This window comes from Trachypithecus francoisi, unplaced genomic scaffold, assembly GCF_009764315.1.
Source record: "Trachypithecus francoisi isolate TF-2019V2 unplaced genomic scaffold, Tfra_2.0 Lachesis_group2, whole genome shotgun sequence".
NCBI lineage: Eukaryota > Metazoa > Chordata > Mammalia > Primates > Cercopithecidae > Trachypithecus > Trachypithecus francoisi.
In genome coordinates, this window is record NW_022681465.1 from 167,344,180 (window position 1) to 167,364,289 (window position 20,110).

General features: G+C 38.1%; 1 long non-coding RNA gene across 1 annotated transcript in view; it reads right to left on the reverse strand.

Annotated features, from left to right (window-relative positions):
• Positions 1-1,231: 1,231 nt before the first annotated feature.
• Positions 1,232-20,110, reverse strand: part of LOC117064616 — a 48,958-nt gene continuing 30,079 nt past the window's right edge. Inside the window, exons 2-3 of the long non-coding RNA XR_004429555.1 lie at positions 10,804-10,908; positions 1,232-2,660 (exon numbers count right to left, since the gene is read on the reverse strand). This is a non-coding gene — a long non-coding RNA (uncharacterized LOC117064616). The remainder of the gene's footprint in view (positions 2,661-10,803; positions 10,909-20,110) is intronic.

Here is a 20,110-nt window from a genome sequence, read left to right on the forward strand (position 1 = left end):
ATTTAATTGCTGTGCTCACTTTTTAAATTTTATTTACACATCCAATGTCATGCACATATTTTAGATGTGAATAACGTTCAGACACTTATCCTTTCATCACATCCATTTCATCAGCTTAAGTGAAAAATAAAGAAAACGGACCCAAGAACAGAGCTCTGGGGCTTTTTCCACGCCCAGGAGCCATAACTTCCCATCCACGATTCAAACCTCTCAGGAAAGCTTTATGGCACTAGCCTCAGCTCCTGGCTTCGTTTCTCCTCCATCAGACACAGGCTTCTGAGGTGCGGCAAATCTCAAAACAGCTCTTACCAACCATCTCTCTGGTAATAGTCATGGCCACTGTTTTTAAAAGGCTGAAAGAGGCCGGGCGCGGTGGCTCAAGCCTGTAATCCCAGCACTTTGGGAGGCCGAGACGGGCGGATCACGAGGTCAGGAGATCGAGACCATCCTGGCTAACACGGTGAAACCCTGTCTCTACTTAAAAATACAAAAAACTAGCCGGGCGACGAGGCGGGCGCCTGTAGTCCCAGCTACTCGGGAGGCTGAGGCAGGAGAATGGTGTAAACCCTGGAGGCGGAGCTTGCAGTGAGCTGAGATCCGGCCACTGCACTCCAGCCTGGGTGGCAGAGCAAGACTCCGTCTCAAAAAAATAAAAATAAAAAAAAAATAAAAGGCTGAAAGAAAGTAGATGGCTGCCGCAAAATGTGCCCTATCTGGTACTCCCCAACCCATGTCATGAAAAGGCCACATGGTAGACCCAGCAGCTATAGAAAGAGTTGTGAGTTTGTATTTGGATGAAGAAAAGAAGGAAAGAGAAAAGAACACGGTGTATTTCAGATGGGCAAGGATGAGAAAGGACAGCTGGAAACAGCACTTGGTTTTGACATTTGGGTACTACTCTTCAAAGATGAGGAGGCATGTCTTTGCCTTGGGCACTGTTAACGACCTTATAGGCTGTGAGTTAATATTTGACAAAAGGATTTGAGCCAATATTAGCTGGCTGTCCTGAATGGGAACTCTTCAGCCGCTTCCTGAATACTTAGGGCTAGTTGGGATCAGTCAGGGTTTGCACAAGTTCTGACTGATCAAGTCTTAATCAATCCAGAAGAATGAGAGCAGACTAGTCAAAACAAAAAGAATACCAGAAAAAGAAATCTTTTCCAGTGTAAAAAGAAGTTTTATTTCTACAAATTGATCAAGAATATTTTCAGATGATATTCTTTGGTGTTTCATAGTATTTCATAAGTTACAACCAGATGACTGGTTTTATTTTTTTAAATACTTGCCATCGTTTGTTGTGAGGCATACATTATTTGCATTGAATTTTGATTTTTTATGGTTCTAATTCAACTTCTATCTCTTCTTTAGCCAGTAATTTCTTAATTAAGGGATGCCTAAAAATGAAGAATGAAATTTGATATGGGCATACCTGGTCCTGAAACTTTTGTTTTGCACCATTCAATCAGCTGATTAACTTGCTATTAAAAAAAAAAAAAAATTCTAGTATGCTTCTAAGACACTATAAATAATCATGACAATATCTTATAAAAATAGATGTCATATCAGAAAACCACAGAGGAGTTTAAACTTAGTTTAGCAAAATCAACAACTTCCTCACAAGACTGATGAACTGCAGTTACATGTTTTTAACAAAAGCATTTCTAGCAACCAGATAAGCAAGTGTCTTCTTGACATAGATGGATGATAGCGCATGTGCCAGAAGCCAGTGGAAAATAGGAGCTGTCATCTAGAAAATGACAGAGCCATTTCGAGTCCCCCTAGATTAGCACTCCATCTTCAGCTGAGCAGATATACTATTAGCTGAAGGTCTATTGCCAGCAAATCAGAAGCAAGAAGGCAGAGCCCTATCTTTCTCAGATGACTGGAATCATCAGAGGCTCAAAGGCAGAGAATGCACATGACGACATCCCAGCTTTTTGTAAGAGTAACGCCATAAGAAGCCAATCAAATACATGTTTTATCATATAGGTCATTAAAAAGTATTAATATTTTCACCGTAGAGACTAATCAATATTCAAAAATAGTGTAAACTAGAGTAAACATTTTTCATACCCTGTGTCATTCAAAACTGTCCTGTAGATAGGTACCTGATTATAACATCACAGGCTTTGCTACTTAGCTTTATGTAAATAACTCAGCGTGAGGATATTCATCCTCTCAGCCTCGTGTCACTAAATAAACCTTGTCGGACTGACCAGCATCTAGAGAGGTAACTCTGAAGTTAAAAGGAAGGTCCAAAGTGCACTCGATTTAGCAAGACAGGTTTTCAAATGCAGCTGGTTCTGTCTGCAGCAAAGGCTTTTCCAACTTGTCCTGGAGCCCACTGGGAACCGGCTCTTTGTGTCTGTACTTAATGGCTAAGGATAATATGCTTCTCTCCAAGTGGTCCTCTAGCAAAGATGGAGCATTGCTATTCTGTTCATGGCTGGACACTGTGTGGCACACTACTTATAATGCTGGTCCAATGCCTCCTAGGCAGACTGCTGCCTTGTGGTCAGCTATTAGGATGTAGCTGATTTCCAAGGATCCACTGAGGCACCATCAAGGAGGTCAACTCAGAACTGTGTGGTCATGAAGATGGCCTCCACATCTGAGAGTGAAAGTTTCCACCGGACATAATGGGCATATCAACAGTTGTGCTGCAAAACAAAACAAAACAAAACAAAACAAAAAACTATCTTATAAACATTTTTTTCTTAATGGCTGGGGTTAGTAAAAGCGAGATATGTTTAAGTGTTCAGAAGCTAAAAATAACAAAGAAGCCACTTTCCCAGGGAAGAAATGACTGCCTTCCACTCCTGGGTAGTTAACAAAGGCATTTTAATTCTAACTTGGAGTTACATGAGGTGACAGTCTGTATATAATTTAGGACTCTCTGGAGCTACATGAGATGCCAGTTGTGTATAATTTAGAACTCTCTGGAATCTCCTTACTCCTATTAGGCCAAGAAATGCTGCACAGATATTTCTAATTAATATTGTAAGCCAAATAAAGTCCAATTACATTGATAAAGCAACTTTAGAAAGAAGTATTCTTCTGACTATGTATTTTGCCTATAATGACATTATTTATCTACAATGTAATGGATAAACAAGAAAATCGCCATTTTTGCAGCACTATCATTTGATTTCAGGTCTGTCGGGTCGTATCACACAAAAGCCTCCTTTCCCCCTCTCTCTCCCACTCTTTTCTTTTTGTCAATGACATTCCCTGAGATGAGCATTCCAAAAGAACAGCGCTTGCTTCTCTCGTCAGCTTAGTTTTGTCAGTTCTGAACACAGGGTCTTGCTTTGCCATTTTCAAGGTCTCTTTCAAACCCTGGATCACAGCTGGTGCTTCAATCAGGAGTTCACACCGTGAAGAAGCTGGCAGTTGATCCCCAACCAACTCTGCGGAAGATATATAATCTCTTTCACGGCACACAGTGGAATACGCCTTTCATTTCATCCCTGAGAAAGACTGCATCCTTCACAAGTCCTTCTTGACAAAAATATTAATAATGTCCCAGCCTCCTAAGGGACAGGAACATTTTGGGGTTTGAACTGAAGTGACCTTAGCTTGTCAAGATGATTTGACTTTAAGAAACGCAACAGTGAATCCTGTTTTCTATTGTGATTTTAAAATCTGGCACAGTAATACATTTAAAGACATTTTAATTACGGTTATCACGACTCAATGTGCCGATGCGAATGAGTCGAGGTTTCATAAAAGAAATATGCTCATATAATGGAATTGATATTCTTCCCCAATGTACAATGTGGAATTTGTTTTAAATCATTTTCAGGGAATCTGTTTAAGATAATATTCTCAATGCTTTAAAAGTGTTTTATTTATACGGGGGGGGGATGAGGATGAAAGAAAAATATTTAGTGACCAGGTAGGAAGAAAAGCCTAGCAATGCCAAAAACGTGTGATTTCAGGATTTATATTATTATCTGAAATCAACGTTGAAATTTAGTAGGCAAGTCAGAAAACTGAATTGGAATACAATCACATGTAATAACAAGGATTTGAAGTAAAATTCTCCTTCCTTTGCTGTTAACTTTTTTTTCACATTTTGTGGCTTTACTATAGTATCTGTTTAGCAATTAATGTTCTAAGTTGTAACATATTCAAAGGAATTAAGCCTCCCTCAAATACTGGTACGGGCTGACTCTAAATATGCCAAATGAGGCAGAGAAGTAGTAGATTAGATGCCAAAAAATTGCTTTGACCTCAATTATCCAGGTAGTATTTCAAGAACCACTTTACATGGCTAAAGAGCATGTAATCTAGTTGTCTTCAACATAATCACCATCTTCTAGGAAAACCATCTTTACACATTATACCATCTTCCATTCACAACCAAATCAGAGCCCAAGGTTAAAAACATAATCTCTCGGTGTCTTCAGGGTGAGAATGAGTTTTAAAGTCCCATATTCTTGGGTAATTACTCTTATTATTAACGTTATGTGTAGCAGAAAATGAGCATTTTAAATACCGCATTTGTGAACACAGGTGTTTTCCAATGGAAAAAAATAGCTATTTTGTGAAGTTACTCTAATAATTACCAGATATATGTTCTTACATCACCACATCTGAAACTTGACCAAAATCAACAATTAAAAATATCACCAGAGGTGCTGCGGGAGGGAAAAATGGGAAGTAGTTGTATAATGGGGATAGCATTTCAGCTTTGCAAGATAAAAAAGTTCTGGAGATCTGTTGTACAACAGAACTACTGAACTGTATTTTTTAAATGGTTAAGATGTTAAGTTTCATGTTATATGTTTTTTACCATAATTAAAATTTTTTCAATATTCAAAAAATACTATCAAGGGGCAAACTCCTCTGGAACTAGGAAAATGGGTTAGGTGGGGTGAATTATCTACTTGCAAAAGCCAGTTTTAAGTTATATGGGGCACTTATAGAGAATGCTGGTAAAGTTGCCAGAGGGGTCAAGGAAAACAAGAAGCAACGAGAAGATGATCAATGCCTTCGTCTCCTTGAATAATTTTGATTGGTGCAGAATGTCAGAAATCACCTCTCAGAAAAATCTTTTATGAAAAATATGGCTGGAGAATCTATGAAAAACATTGCTCTCTAAGAAGGCTTATTGATTCTCAACACCATCATTGCTTAAACATTGACAAGGCCAAGTTTCTAAATGTCAGATACGCAACAAGGACTGCTTGGATGAAAGCAGAAGAGAGGGAAAGATGACTTGTTGAGCTTGCACTGAGTGCTTTACACGTGATATTTAATTTAATCTTGTGAGGTAGTTACTCTTAATTCCCATATTTCCAAAAGGGGAAATTGGATCTGGGAGGTTAAGAAACTTGTCCTATTTCACCAAGAGAAAATTGACATCATTAGAAATGAAACTCCAATTTAAAGAGTCTGATTCAGTTCAATCTTAATTTTCTGTCTAACCTTAATTTGTTACACCATTCTGGAAAGTCAAAAGTGAAATTGAAGGAGAGAAGTATAACTAGTTTCTCCTGCCAGCTCTCATACTCTATGATGACTCTCTATGAACCCCGGTCCCCAGGACTCTAAGCCAGCCTTCTTGAGTGACCCATCACTGAACTGCATTAGTCATTATCTTATAGTCCATCCTTTCAGCAACCGATCATCAATATCCTAATTCTTAGGCACAGAAAAGAATCTAACAGTCTAGCGAGAAAGCTGCCTGTATACAAAAGTACCTGTCACAATGGGAGTATACCCAAGGTTCCATGTGGGAAAAATTAAAACACCAAAATGGAGGAAGGAGTTAAAGCAGAAGGAATAGATGGGACATAGTATCTACAACCAGGGGCCATGAGAATTACAAGTGTGTTCTCCATCTTCCGAGTCCAAGGCCGTATCCGAGGTCAACCTCTCACTTTTGTGAGCAAGATTCCTAAAATTTTAGGGAAATTAAGCAGTACTTAGCATTTTAATTTTTGCCTTATTAGTATCTGAAACTGACCAAATGACAGACCAAGAATATTTCTTATTCTATTACTGAGGACTAAATAGGGTTCTTACTTAGAAATCAGGTTGGTGAGGGGTGGGGAGGTGGTGGCTGGTAAGAGGGAGATGGGAGCATAAGACTCTATTATATGTGAAAACCCAAATTTCTGAAGTAACTTTTATTGGATATAAACTGACAGTGTGACCTTTCCCCTATGTACACTGTAAATGTATAACAGGATAGACAACTGAAGTTTCATTCTTTTGTCTTCTTTCATTATTCTTTCATGAATTGGAAATAATCTTCCAATTTTATATCGTTTCATATATAAAACATGACGAATGTTGTAATATATAACCTATATAATATATAACCTATATTTTATAGATTATAATATAAAATATATATCACATAATTTTCCTATCAACTTAATTAGGCCTCCCAAAAGGATTACCTTAAACACACCAAAATGTGATTTGTTGATCACACTTGGGAAAACAGTTTTAAAACTCCCCATATTGCCTTGGGCTTTCTTTGGATTTCTTGGGTCTGATTTTCACAATAAGTTACAATAGATATGCTGATGGGGGCCCGTGGAACAGGGAGCATCCCTGGACAGATCCAGGCTAAGGAAAGCTCGCATTGCAGTGTGTGATGCTGAACAACTCTCAGGCGGAAAAGAAGGAGAAGGCTGGACAGGTTCACCAACTATAATCAGCACCATTAAATCCCTTTAGCTGAATTTCTAACATATTGTTTAAAGAATGGAAACATTTATGGGAAAATGTAGCACACCCCTTTTTGGTCACTGTTATTGGGTGTTAAAAGCAAATTACATTTACAGGTCCCATGGCTATCAAATTTATTTTCTCAAAACCAAGTTTTCTTAGCATTGTTTGTTATCCAGGATATTTCACAGCTTTAAGGGACCCAGACTTCAAAGTGAAGGAAGTGAATTTGGGGCATGGAAGCCTGGGGGCACCAAGCGAAATTACCCATCAACATTAAACAATTACTAGATTTTTTTTTTTCTGGTCATTTGTTGACCGCAGAGTCAGAAGAGCTACATCTAATTTCGAAAGCACGCATGTATCTTTTTAAAGACACATAGATATATTCATTCGCTTTATCATTTCATAAAAAATCTGGCCGATCAGATGAACACTGTCCATCAGTTGTTGATGGAAGGAACCTTCTTTTGCTAAACATTGTGCAGGAACAGCAGCGTGAGCCTTGGGTCATGGGATAGCACTTGTGCACTCACGCTCACAGGGGTCTTTTTTTGTAAGTGGCACCTGCTGTGAGGCTCTCCTTATAAATACTGACTGCCTGCAGCAAATCACAGATGTTTTAGGCACTAGAAAAACCGACAGGAAGTAATCACTAAACAAAAGACAGAAACAGTAAGGGGTATGTAGGGGGTGGGGGAGAAAAAAAGTCTCCAGTAACTGTTTGGGAAATGTTTGGAGGAATGAATTTAAAGTATAGAGTATAAGTAGCCTTGCTGTGCTGCTCAGTTTGGCCCAGACCTCAGCTCAGCTTAGCTGAGAAGGCACAGGGCATCTAAGGAGGATAGGACGTTGTTGCCTAATACGAGTGAGGGCATCGGGCTGGAGAATCCCTTTCATTATTTTTGGTAGTTTGAAGTCCTTAACAATTTTAGTTGTTCTTGTTATTTTGTGGCATTTGAGTTTTTCCACTGAACACCTTCCCCATGATTTTTTTTTTTTTAAGTGTGAAAATAAATGCTTTTATTGTGGTGCAAACCTTTCTTATTAGCCAAAGACCACTTCCCTTTATGCTTCCAGGGGACTGCCCCCACCACCTGGTGTACTGAATGTTGGATGTTAAAAAAAAAATCATGTTTGAGTTTATCTTGTTTTTACACCAGTTTATTTTCAGTGTATTTCAAAGCCATATAATAACATTATCTTATAGACTTCCAACTAAGTGCTAACAAAGAAAATATTTGTCTACTCTCCATTCCCTCAACAATTTCTGGACCTCATTTCAAAGAGATGGATGTTACCTGAATGTTAATTGCTTTTTTTTTTTTCCTAGAGAAACCAAAGCATGTTGTTTGTTTTCATAGGAGCATTTATATTTAACATGTTTACATTGTAAGTCACATTTGCTCTATTCCCTAAATGACTTCCTAATAACTATTTTTTAGCTTATAATCACATTAGCAATCTGCCCCTAAAGAATTCTTCAGAGTTTTATTTTTTGTAATTTTTATTTTAATATTTGACAGTTTCTTTGTAAAAAGGAAAGAGCATTTGAAAAAATATTGGGTATTTTGCCAAGTCTGTCAAAGGAGTAACACTTCCACTTTCTCAGCTCCGTCTCATTAAAATTGTATTCTAATTCTGTCTTAACTTGGTCTCGGTGCTTCATAAGTCATTGCCTGCTCATTACTTGTAGTGTGGGAGATGAAATTTATTCAAACCTAATAGCTGAGATAAAGAATGGAGAGGCAGGCAGCTGGGAGAAATGAAATTAGCCTATTTTAGTACTTTTCTGGCTGGATTTTTGCACAGCCACCGGTTATGCTATGTGTCAGTTTGCATTTGTGACATGATCTATGTTTGGTTTATAGATTTCCGTTAGTATGATATTCTTAAAATGAAAATACAGGAGATTCTCCCCTTCCTTTTTTTTGTCTTTGGCATTGAAATGCCACTGAGTATCTGAGTTGATAAAAGGGAAAACATGATTTCCTATAGTTTTCTATAATTATAGAATCATTAAAATTGCCCAACAAAGATTAATTGTTTCATTGTGTTACAATTCATATTGGTATGTCTTACAGAAAAGAACATTAATGACAGAGAGTAAAGGTTATACCCTCAGCATGGTTTGAGGGGAAATGGATTTAGAATGTAATGTGACTTACAAGCAATTTCAGGTAGAATACAGGAGGGAGCTACGCTTCTAACCTAAACACTCCATCTCGAGCTTTAAATGTCAAAAGAATACACTGTGGAATTCCTAATTCTGAATATAGAGGAGTATTTGAAGAACACTGACTAAAAGCATTGTACTTTTCCATTATAAATTGAGTTGTTAAGGAATTATATGGTCTAATTACTAAACTTGGTATTTTTGACTACTTTGATTATGAACAGATACTGTCATTAGTTAGATAATTAAATTGACTGCAATAACAAGTCATAATTTAGAAATATGTTTGAAATTACTTTCTATATGAAAGCAAAGCCTTTGTTGATCTATGTATGTGATTAATGTCAAGTGTCATGAGTTAGCTGAGAGATTTCAGTGTAAAAATATGTGCATTTATATAAAAGAAAGAAGTTCATTTATACTCTAATTCTTAAAGTAAACAATGGAGCTTGATATGTGCCTAAATATAAGTACTGATGGATTTTTTTCTGCTTACTCAAAGAAAATATAGAAAGAAAAATACATTTCTTAGAAAGTGATGGTTACATTTAGGTTAAGTTTAACCGTTTATGCATACAGTGCAATGTGCACACTCAACCTAGAAACTTTACAAATAATATATTTAGATTTAAATGTAAATAGACAGAACCAGTCAAAGTATTATGTAAGATATGTGGACATTTCTATCAAACCCACTGTAGTACGAAATTACAAAATATTTTATGTGCCCAATAAATTGTACAGATAAGAAGCAGCAGACCATAGTCATAAACAAACTTGTCTTTGATGTAGGTATTCTCTGGTAACAGTAGCTGGATTAGAAAGGTGACCTTCTTGAGAGCATTTAGCATGGCAGATTTTTATTTGCTTTTTATGTCTTTAGCATTGCGAAATTTTGTTCCCAGTTTTTGTAAACCATCTAGCAGAAGAGTAGGTCAAGTAATAATCTAGGACTAAACTAGAAATCAATAGACCATACAAGGCTAAGCCCTGGTATGATTTCATAAAGTCTGTCCAATGAATTATGTAATAAATAAACTATGCAGTGTGTGTGTGTGTGTGTGTGTGTGTGTGTAATGTAAGTAAATGCCAAATACAAACTGATGTGAATGTACACAATTATATATAGAGTTTGTTCCTGAATATGTATTTCTGGATTTCCAGATACACAGCAATCACATGCTATAAACTCATATACCCAGATCCATTCGAACTCCATCTGTATCCTTTCTCTTCCCCATCTTCTCCACTCCAGGCACTTGGAATGCATACCTATCCCAGTCCTATTACTTATATGGCCTCTATCAAGCAAATAAAACATAACAGTAATGTGAAAACTGATTTGTTACTCAACTAGAATATTTTTTATGCTAAGCTTGGGTCTATATCAATTTCAAATTTGCAATGTGGGCCTCAGAAATGGACAGACTAATGGGCTCTGTCAAGAAACATACTAAGGAAATGTTGCATATGTTCCTACAAAAGACTTTGATCTACACCCTCATTAACAAAACATTTTTCCTTTTTTTAGGCTATGAGAATCTGGTTGCCAATTATACTTAAATTGTATATACTTGTTTCTTTTACCAACTGGATGTCTTCATAGAAATAACAGCTGCATGAGCAGCACTTTTTCAAAGCAACACGGAAAGAATCTATTCCCACCCCGGAATCTCACATTAGCCAATTCCCTCTCACCAGAGAGGAACAAAAAATATCTACAGAGGCAATGAATACGAGAGCAAAGGGCTAGTATGGATCTCTTGTGAGTATAATTCCCTGCTGTGGCCACTGGTCCCTGAGGTTGTGTTCTTTGCTAGGAACTACTGGTTGTATCTGTCCTTTATGGCTGGGGGTAGTGGTTCAAATCTATTTAGCACCCATGGCTGCGGCAGTCAGTGTCAAGAAAATTGGGTTGATGACTCAGGTTTTGTACTCACCCTCTTCTCTCTTGACATTCTGAGTTCTTCGTATTTCCTCAATAGTTGCATACCTTCTCATGAATGCCAGCCACATGAAGGCATTTGTGGTATCAGATCTCAGATCTCAGATCTGTGGTATCAGAGAAAGCAGAAGTTTCATTGGACTATTTCCACATTATTCTTATGAATAGGCATACCCACACTCTCCCCCATTAGCTTTAATACATATAGCATAAACATTATGTATCTGCTTCTCATCACTCTCTGGATCTTTGAAAATTGTCTGCCCTTCTAAATATTTTTTCTTGTCCACTTTTTATATTTTATTTTTCTTGCCCAGTTTATATTTCATTTTCTTTAGATGTCATTTTTATCTTTCTTTAATTCCAATGTTTAAATCAGCTCTTGTAATCATAAAAAGTGCCCTAAATCTAAAGATTTTCATGCTCTGAGAGTCTTGATTCAGCATCAGACCTAACTGGCCTCTGCTTGTGAAACCTGAAAGGATCTTAAAGAAGTAACTGATTTCTAATCAACAAATACATACCCTCTTCAAAGGCAACATCTCCTCCCACTTTTTTCGAGTTTAACATCCAGTATCCTCCCACATTTTTACTCATCCTGGCCTTCTAATCTATTTCTTCTATGTCTCCTTTACCAACATGCCTTTATACTTGCCAGGTATTAGTTCACTCAGTCATCACAGATGAGCAAACCAACTCAAAAACATCAAGTACCGAGCTCCAAAATGACTTCACCAAAGATACACTTTGATAAACTAGGTCACATTCAAGCATAAGGTATATTTCCAAATTTGTTAAAGAGCAAATTTCCAAAAAGATAAAATCATGACTCTCATACAAATATAAAATAAACACATGTCAAAGATTGTATTTAGCTCATTAATTGAGAGAACTGGTAAGCGAATGCTAGTTCAAAGGAAAACCCACAGAACAGACACATATATAGATGAAGAATAGTGAAATAAATTCACGGATGTATAAAAAAACTTCGACAATGGAGAAGACAAGTTGAAGCTTCACAAGACAGAATTGATTTGCATGTTGAAGAAAAACATCATTTGCATTGCTACCAGTTTTCTACAAATTACTTTCTACTTTACACAGCTGTAAAATGACACATTTCCTATACAGGACCAAGTAATCCTCGAGGTTCCAGCATTTGTTGGAGACAGAAACAAGATGTGTTTGATTCTCTTTGATTCAACAAATGAATGAATAAACACCCTTGATTATTGTATTTAGGATTAAATTATTCATTCATTCAACACATATTGTTTCTTACCTACTATACTGGTCCATGTTCTAGGTAGGGGAGACAGTACAGTTAATAAAACAGAAATATTTTTGTTTTATATTCTAATGGGGAAAAATAGAACATGAGTAAATAAATAAATAACTTATAAATATATATTAAATGGTCTTATTGCTATGGAGGAAAATAAAGCAAAATAAGGTAGATAAAGCAAAACAAGTAGATAAGACAGGGAAAGGTACTGTTTTAAAGAAGATGTTTAGGAAAATTACACTGATGTGGAGCTATTTGAGCAGAGACATGAAGGAAGTGAGGGTCAGAGTTGTACAAACTGCTGAAAGAGGAGCTTTCTAGGCAGGGAGAAGAGCAAGTGCCAAGCCTGAGACAGTAGCAGACTCTCGTATGTAGGGCCAGCAAGGAGGCCAGCATGATGGGGCAGAGTGAGCCTGTGGTCAGAAGGGACAGGGCAAGAGAAGCAGGCAGAGATAGAATGATGGAAGTCCTTGCAGGCCATGATAAAGACTTAGTGTTTCTAAGTGTTATGGGAGGCAAGTGGAAGGTTTAGGTCCTGAGAGTGGGGATAGCGGAGAGGAGGGGAGGGCAGGCGAGGGGAGGAGAAGGGATGATGCTTTTTACTGGCTGCTGTGGGAAATGGGGACAAGATTTATTGAAGATCAGTTAGGAGGGCTCTCACAGTCTTCTGAGAGATTACAGTGGCTTGGAGTAGAATGTAGCTGTGGAAAGATGAGAAGTGCTCTCTTTTTAGCTATTTTGTGTGTGTGTGTGTGTGTGTGTGTGTGTGTGTGTGTTTGGGTTTGTTTGTTTTGAGTTAAAGTACTGCTCTGTTGCCCAGGCTGGAGTACAGTGATATGATCACAGCTCACTGCAGCCTCAACCTTCTGGGTTCAAGTGAGCCTCCTACCCCAGCCTCCCCATAGCTGGGACTACAGGTGCATGCCTGGCTAATTTTTTTGTTTTGTTTTGTTTGTTGTTGTTTTTTGTCTTCTGTCTTTGTAGAGACAGGGTTTCACCATGTTGGCCAGACTGGTCCCAAGTCCTGGGCTCAAGTGGTCTGTCTGCTTCAGCCTTCCCAAGTGCTGGGATTACAGGCATGAGTCACTGGGCCCAGACGTTTAGCTGAATATTTTAAAGGTGAGGCCAGCAGAGAAATTTCTGCTCCAACCAGCAAGAACAGGAAATAACTTTGCAACATACACACACACACACAAACACAGAGCCCACTTTTTACTCTTCAAAATTATTTCCTACTTCAAAGAAACAAAATTGCTGAAATGGCAAAATATTCCCAGACAGACGATTTTTTTTTTTTTCTTGAGATGGAGCCTCGCTCTTGTCGCCCAGGCTGGAGTGCAATGGCTCGATCGTGGCTCACTGCAACCTCTGCCTCCCGGGTTCAAGGGATTCTCCTGCCTCAGCCTCCCAAGTAGCTGGGATTACAGGCGCCCACCACCATGCCAGGCTAATTTTTGTATTTTTAGTAGAGACGGAGTATGCCTTGTTAGCCAGGCTGCTCTACAACTGCTGACCCCAGGTGATCTGCCCACCTCAGCCTGCCAAAGTGCTAGGATTATAGGCAGGAGCCACTGCACCCAGCCCCAGAAGATTATTTTTATCATCTCTCATGAAGCGTGTAGAAAATTAACCTGTCTGTGCCTTTTTTTGTTTTGTTTTGTTTTGTTTTTACTAAGTCCGTAACACAGGTGCTCACTTGCAAACCAGAGAGCCTTATTTTGTGTTACACATAAAAGCAGGGTGATTGAAAGAATATCATTCAGTTATGGAATCTAGGGAAAATGGGATCAAGCTTTTTAAATTGGTAGGGAAATATGTTTCCTAGATTTTTCCATGGGAGAGGTAGAGGAAGAAAACATTTTTTCCTCTGCCCTTCTTGGTTCTCTGCCTGGAGCCCTACAAATTGCACTGACAAATGACAAACTAATAATCGAAAACAGAATTGTATTGACAAGTTCACCTCTCATATGTGTCAAAGAGTTATTTAGAATTTGAGGTCTATACACCTAACTTACTTAAAAGGGAAGAGAGAAAGAGCACTTACAGAAAAGCAAATGACATTTTGGAAAGCCAAAGAAGCCACAGGTGACTAGATGGGAGATATCATCATGGTCTTGTGACAATGTCCTGTCTGGGTGTAGCGCTGACTTCTCCTCTCTAGGAAGAAAAGATTAGAGATGCTGCCCCCACTAAGGGGATTTCTGACAATTTCACTTTTGAGTTCTTTTTGGGACGCTCTGCATTTAGATAGATGAGATATTTATTTCAGAAACTCAAATGCCTTTGGCTCAAAAACAATTCTTATACCAATGTAGCATATTTTGGGGTGGCAAACTCCGATAACTTTCAGAGACGAATATGAAAATAAGTGTTTTATATAAAAGAATAAAAATCTTAAAAAGAAAATCAATTTAATTAATTAAATGAATTAATGAATATAAGACACAAAAATAAAATGTATGCTTGTGAGCTGGGTGCGGTGGCTCAGGCCTCCAATCCTAGCACTTTAGGAGGCCAAGGTGGGAGCACGACTTGAGCCCAGGAGTTCAAGACCAGCCTGAGCAACAGAGCCAGGAGACCTCGTCTCTATGAAAAACAAAAACAGGCCAGGTGCAGTGGCTCACGCTTGTAACCCCAGCACTTTGGGAGGCCGAGGGGGGTGGATCACCTGAGGTCAGGGGTTTAAGAGCAGCCTGACCAACAGGGTGAAATCCCACCTCTACTAAAAATACAAAAATTAGCCAGGCTTGTTGGTACGGAACGTGTAATCCCAGCTACTCGGGAGGCTGAGGCAGGAGAATTGCTTGAACCAGAGAGGCACTGGTTGCAGTGAGTCAAGATCAGACCATTGCACTCCAGCCTGGGCGACAAGAGCAACACTCCATCTCAAAAAATAAAAATAAAAACAAAATTAGCCAGGTGTAGTGGCATGCACCTGTAGTCCCAGCTACTTGGGAAGCTGAGGTGGGAAGATCACTTGAGCCCAGGAAGTCGAGGCTGCAGTAAGATATGACTGTGCCACTGCCCTCCAGCCTGGGTGGTAACAGAGCAAGATCCAATCTCAAAAAAAAAAGTTTGCTTAAGCAGTTGTGTACCAAGTAAGAATTATGCTTATCACAGAAGTCACACAATTTTATCAAGTAACTGAGATCAGTATTCAGTATGCAGTTATAGAAAATGGAAGCTCTGGGGGTTTTGTCTCTTGGCTTTGGTGTCACCTCCCTCTGTCTCTGTACACAAGAGCTTCTTCTTTCTTCCCCCTTCTTTCTTGCCTATTACACTCCCTGCTCCTTAAAACTACAAAAAAAAAAAAAAAAGAAAGAAAATGGAAGCTCTGTGTCACCAACTTAGAGTTTAGTGTTTGCCAAAAGAACATTTCCTTGTTGCAATGACAATAAAACCTCAAACCAAAGGAATCTAGCTGGATGGAGCATAGTTTTGGAAGTTCATCTGGAGAATTTTTGCTAAAATTTTTGCTGAAAACATAAATTTCCAGACCCCACTGCAAGATGTTTTCATTCCACACATTTGGGTTGATATCTGGACATCTGTACTTCACAATTTTGCAAGGATTTTGATGATCGTCCACTACGGGGACCTGTAAGTTAAGCCACAATCTGCACCTGAAAAATTTTCAGAGTTCACCTACTCAAAGACAGAATCTGAAAATGAAGTTTTGTTTGCTTATTTGGAATACACAGTGCTACTCATTTTATTGAATGATAGAATGTTGGTGCTCAAAGATTATCTGGTCAAAAAGAAAATAAACAGATGAAACAACCAAGGCCCAGAAAGTGCCCATGATCCACAGAAAGCCCAATTCTCCTACACTTTCCTCACCATACTGCCTGTATTCCATCTGGACATTACTTGAAGAATGTGTTTAAATATTTTCCACATGTAATGTGTTTTCCTTACTATGTTGATGTGTATTTCTGTTTATCCAATTTCTACCTATTTTCAAAATGTAATCAAAACAGCATTTACAGATACATATACAACAAATACATTTCCATATACAGCAAATACGCATGAAAGAAAGAAAGAAAGAGAGAGAGAGAGAGAGAGAGAGAGAGAGAGAAAGAAAGAAAGAAAGAAAGAAAGAAAGAAAGAAAGAAAGAAAGAAAGGCCAAAGAAAAGGGAAGGTAAATATGGCAATGAGAATTCATCAACTTTGCAGCGATGAAGTTGAAAATGGTGTTAAGCCCTCGACAGAGCAAAAAGAGACAACCAGACCATAAGCTTCAGTGAAAGCATGTGGCATGATTTCTTTCTCATTATTTTCCTTCTTTTTTTTTTGAGACGGAGTCTTGCTCTGCCGCCCAGGCTGGAGTGCACTGGCACAACCTCCACTCACTGCAAGCTCCGCTTCCCGAGTTCACACCATTCTCCTGCCTCAGCCTCCCGTGTAGCTGGGACTACAGGCGCCCGCCACTGCGCCCAGCTAATTTTTTTTTTAATGTATTTTTAGTAGAGACAGGGTTTCACCGTGTTAGCCAGGATAGTCTCGATCTCCTGACCTCGTGATCCACCCATCTCGGCCTCCCAAAGTGCTGGGATTACAGGCGTGAGCCACCGCATCCGGCTATTTTCCTTCTTGTAGTAAGCCATGTACTACTCAGTCAATAATTAATAGCTATGACCTGTAATCCTGGAGCCAAACCACAATAAACTTTTATTCCTTATTACTCAGGACCTGCAACTTTCAGGAGGAAATGTAGACGGTAACTAGAATTATGGAGAAAACAAAATGACCTATGGCTGTGAGTATGTACTATCACATTGGTAAGGCATTCCATCACAGTTGAACAAAGATGATTACAGTTGTCCTAAAAGGAATTACGCTTACTCTTGTTCTATTTTTTGTATCTAATAGCCAAGCCTGAATATACTGATTTTCAATGTCTCTGAACCACTATTAATCAGGTTTCTTTTCAACTTTCTCCTAAGACACTACTTAGAATTCTTCACTACCTTCGGTTGCTCAGGCTTCATCTTTCCCATTTTTTTAGGTATTTTCCCCAAAACAATAGTGGGAAATAAAAAGAAAAGAAAAACCATTCAATCCTCCTCTCCTAAAAAGTACAGCTTCCCCAGTTTGTTGTGGTTGTCGTTGCTGCTGTTGTTATGACTGTCCTGTCTTTTGTGTAACTTGAATAGTTCTTGCTTTTAAAAATGTTTATCCAGGGCTCTACATACTTCCCATGGCTCCCTGCTGATAAAGCTTCAGCGTCATTAAAGTATTTATATGAACACTGCGGAATTCAACTTGCATTATGTAGACACACAAAGGAAAATTCTTGGCATTTCCAAGTCACAATTGTGTAATCAGATGACATAGTGTCAGCTGGTTTAAGAATACCTTTACATTCAAGAAAAAAAAAAAAAAAAACGTGTAAAATTGCTATGTTTTCTCTTTCAATTATACGGCGTTTGCTGGTGAAATTTACTTTACTGGATTATACTTCAACTTGTAATGTTTTAAACTACGTAGTCTAAAATGGTCATGCTGGACTATATTTGTTTGTTTAATTAACCCTGGAAAATGAATGCCAATGGACAGGGGAACAAACTCATCACCATTCAATTAGGCCTAAAGGCAAGCTTCTTTTTTTTTTTTTTTTTTGCTTTGCCTTTAAATGTCTTGCCCCTTGACGCATCCTTATTATGGAAATACACGCAACATTGAATAGGCTAACGCCATGCTTTTGGAATGATGACATGAAGGGGAAGAATTATAGCACACTGGGAATTTTGGTAGGAACTGATTTTCAAAAGAAGTGGCCACATTTGTTTTTATTGTGGTTAAAGCTCTAGTTTGGGAAAAGACAAAAGAGCAAGGAATTGGGGAGTTTCCGGATGAATGTGGATCTAATGAAGGGAGTTTCCGGATGAATGTGGATCTAATGAAGGGAGACCATTGGTTCCACAGGCCAGGGTAAGATTCCCACAGTTCTGAACAAACAGTTCTCAGCCAATACTTTCTAAGCCTTTGTTTCCCCACTTTGGAATTCTGACTACAGGCATGTTACCAAGCCAACTGGGTTCACTACAAAGACCCAGAGAACGCTTTTTATCACCAAGATCAAGACAACAATTGTGTGCCTACAAGAAAAGAACAACTAAAACCATCCAACAAGCATTAAAAGAACAATTCTAGAGATAGTTGCCTTTGAACTCAAATAATGGGCAACATTCAGTCCCGAGATCTGAATTCCAAGTTGAAAGAATTCATTACCAATTGCCTTTTCTTATCATTGTAAGAGCTGCTGGCAGCAAGTATTTTCAGCAGCATTATATTTGTCCAATGTAATATTTTACAGTGATGTCAAATCTCATACAATAACCATATTGTAAATTGACTTTATAGACTTCATTTTGTTTATTATAGAGTTCATCTATGAAATAGAAGAAATCTAAATTTTGCCTAGGCTTCACTCCAAACTACAAAAACTAAAGTACTGTTTTACAAAAGCTTATTCTGAAATATCACTTCCTGAATGTAGAAGTATGCTATTTGCACAGATACATTCCATAGACATGCACAATGTCCAGCTGAGAAAATAAAGAATAGTCCATCTGGATGCTTCTTTCTTTTTTCCTAACTGTGACCTGTGAATAATTTCAGTTCAATGTGGAAAAAAATAAATTAAACTTCCATTGTTGTGTAAACATGGCATTTTCTAATGATGTGGGAACAATTTAAACTGAATCTAAGTAGACACAATAATTAAGTATACATATTCTATTTGACAAATTTGACCACTATTATTTGCGGGGGTTCTACATATTCAAAACCTTACAAATAGCTTCTGGGATTCAGTCTTTCCTTCTCATAAAATCCACAGCAAGCATTTTTTTGTGTTTTTGTTTTTGTTTTGAGACAGGGTCTCGCTCTGTCACCCAGGCTGAAATGCATTGCCCCAGTTGTAACTCACAGCAATCTAGAACTTTCGGGCTTAAGGGATCCTGCTGCCTCAGCCTCCCCAGTAGCTGGGACTACAGGCACATGCCACTGAGCACAGCTAATTTTTTTTGGTAGAGACAGGGTCTCGTTTTGTTGCCCAGTCTGGTCTCAAACTCCAGGACTCAGAGTGATCCTCCCACCTCGGCCTTCAAAATATTGGGTGTGAGCCACCACACCCAGCCAAGTATTTATTTTTATGTTTTGAGTGTTCATTCTATTTTTTGTCCTGCATAAGAAAGGCAAAAGAATCACCTTTTAAACCAACTATCCTGGTGGTTCATTTTGTGGAAGGATTAAATAAGTCTTGCATTTGATAAAAATTCAAAATTACTACCCCAGACCACAGCACCTTGTTTTATCTAATGAGAATAACTTACTGCTTTTAAAAAGCTTCTCAGAAACACTTTTCTTGCCAAAAAAAAAAAAAAGAAGAAAGTTCTTTAATAGAATGAGCGCACAAGATTTTTGTTTTTAACTTAGATTTTAATGATCAATTTTTTCCTATATTCATGCATGCATTCCAATGCTATGGCAGCAACTTCTATGCCAGAATAATATGGAGAACCGTTTTGGCATATATATATAAATTTCATACATAGTAAATTTGGCAAGTAACTTCACCTTATTTGTAAATAATTAGCTATGGTATATTGCCTACCAGATTTCAGATTATCGTGAAAAGAATATTTAGATGTTTTTAGGTCTACATTTGAAGACTAATTGTTGGTGGATAACACAAATCCCTTGATTACCAGCCAACAAAACAATTCTTCACTAAAGGCAGATTGGTATATTATGTCCATAAAGAAAAAAAATCTAAAATCAAATCTGATTTTCCCATAGAGGTAATGTAATGTTATATTCTCTTTAAGACCTTGATGACAGGAGATGCCACCAGGATAGTAAAGGAGGAGATACCAGCCTTCATCCTCCCACAAAAAAACAAATGCAGACAGCCATTCACAAGCCTAAATAGCACTGGGAGGGCTCAAGGGCCTACTAAAGAATCTGCAGCAACACAGTAGAGTGAAAAAAAAAAAAAAAAGAGAA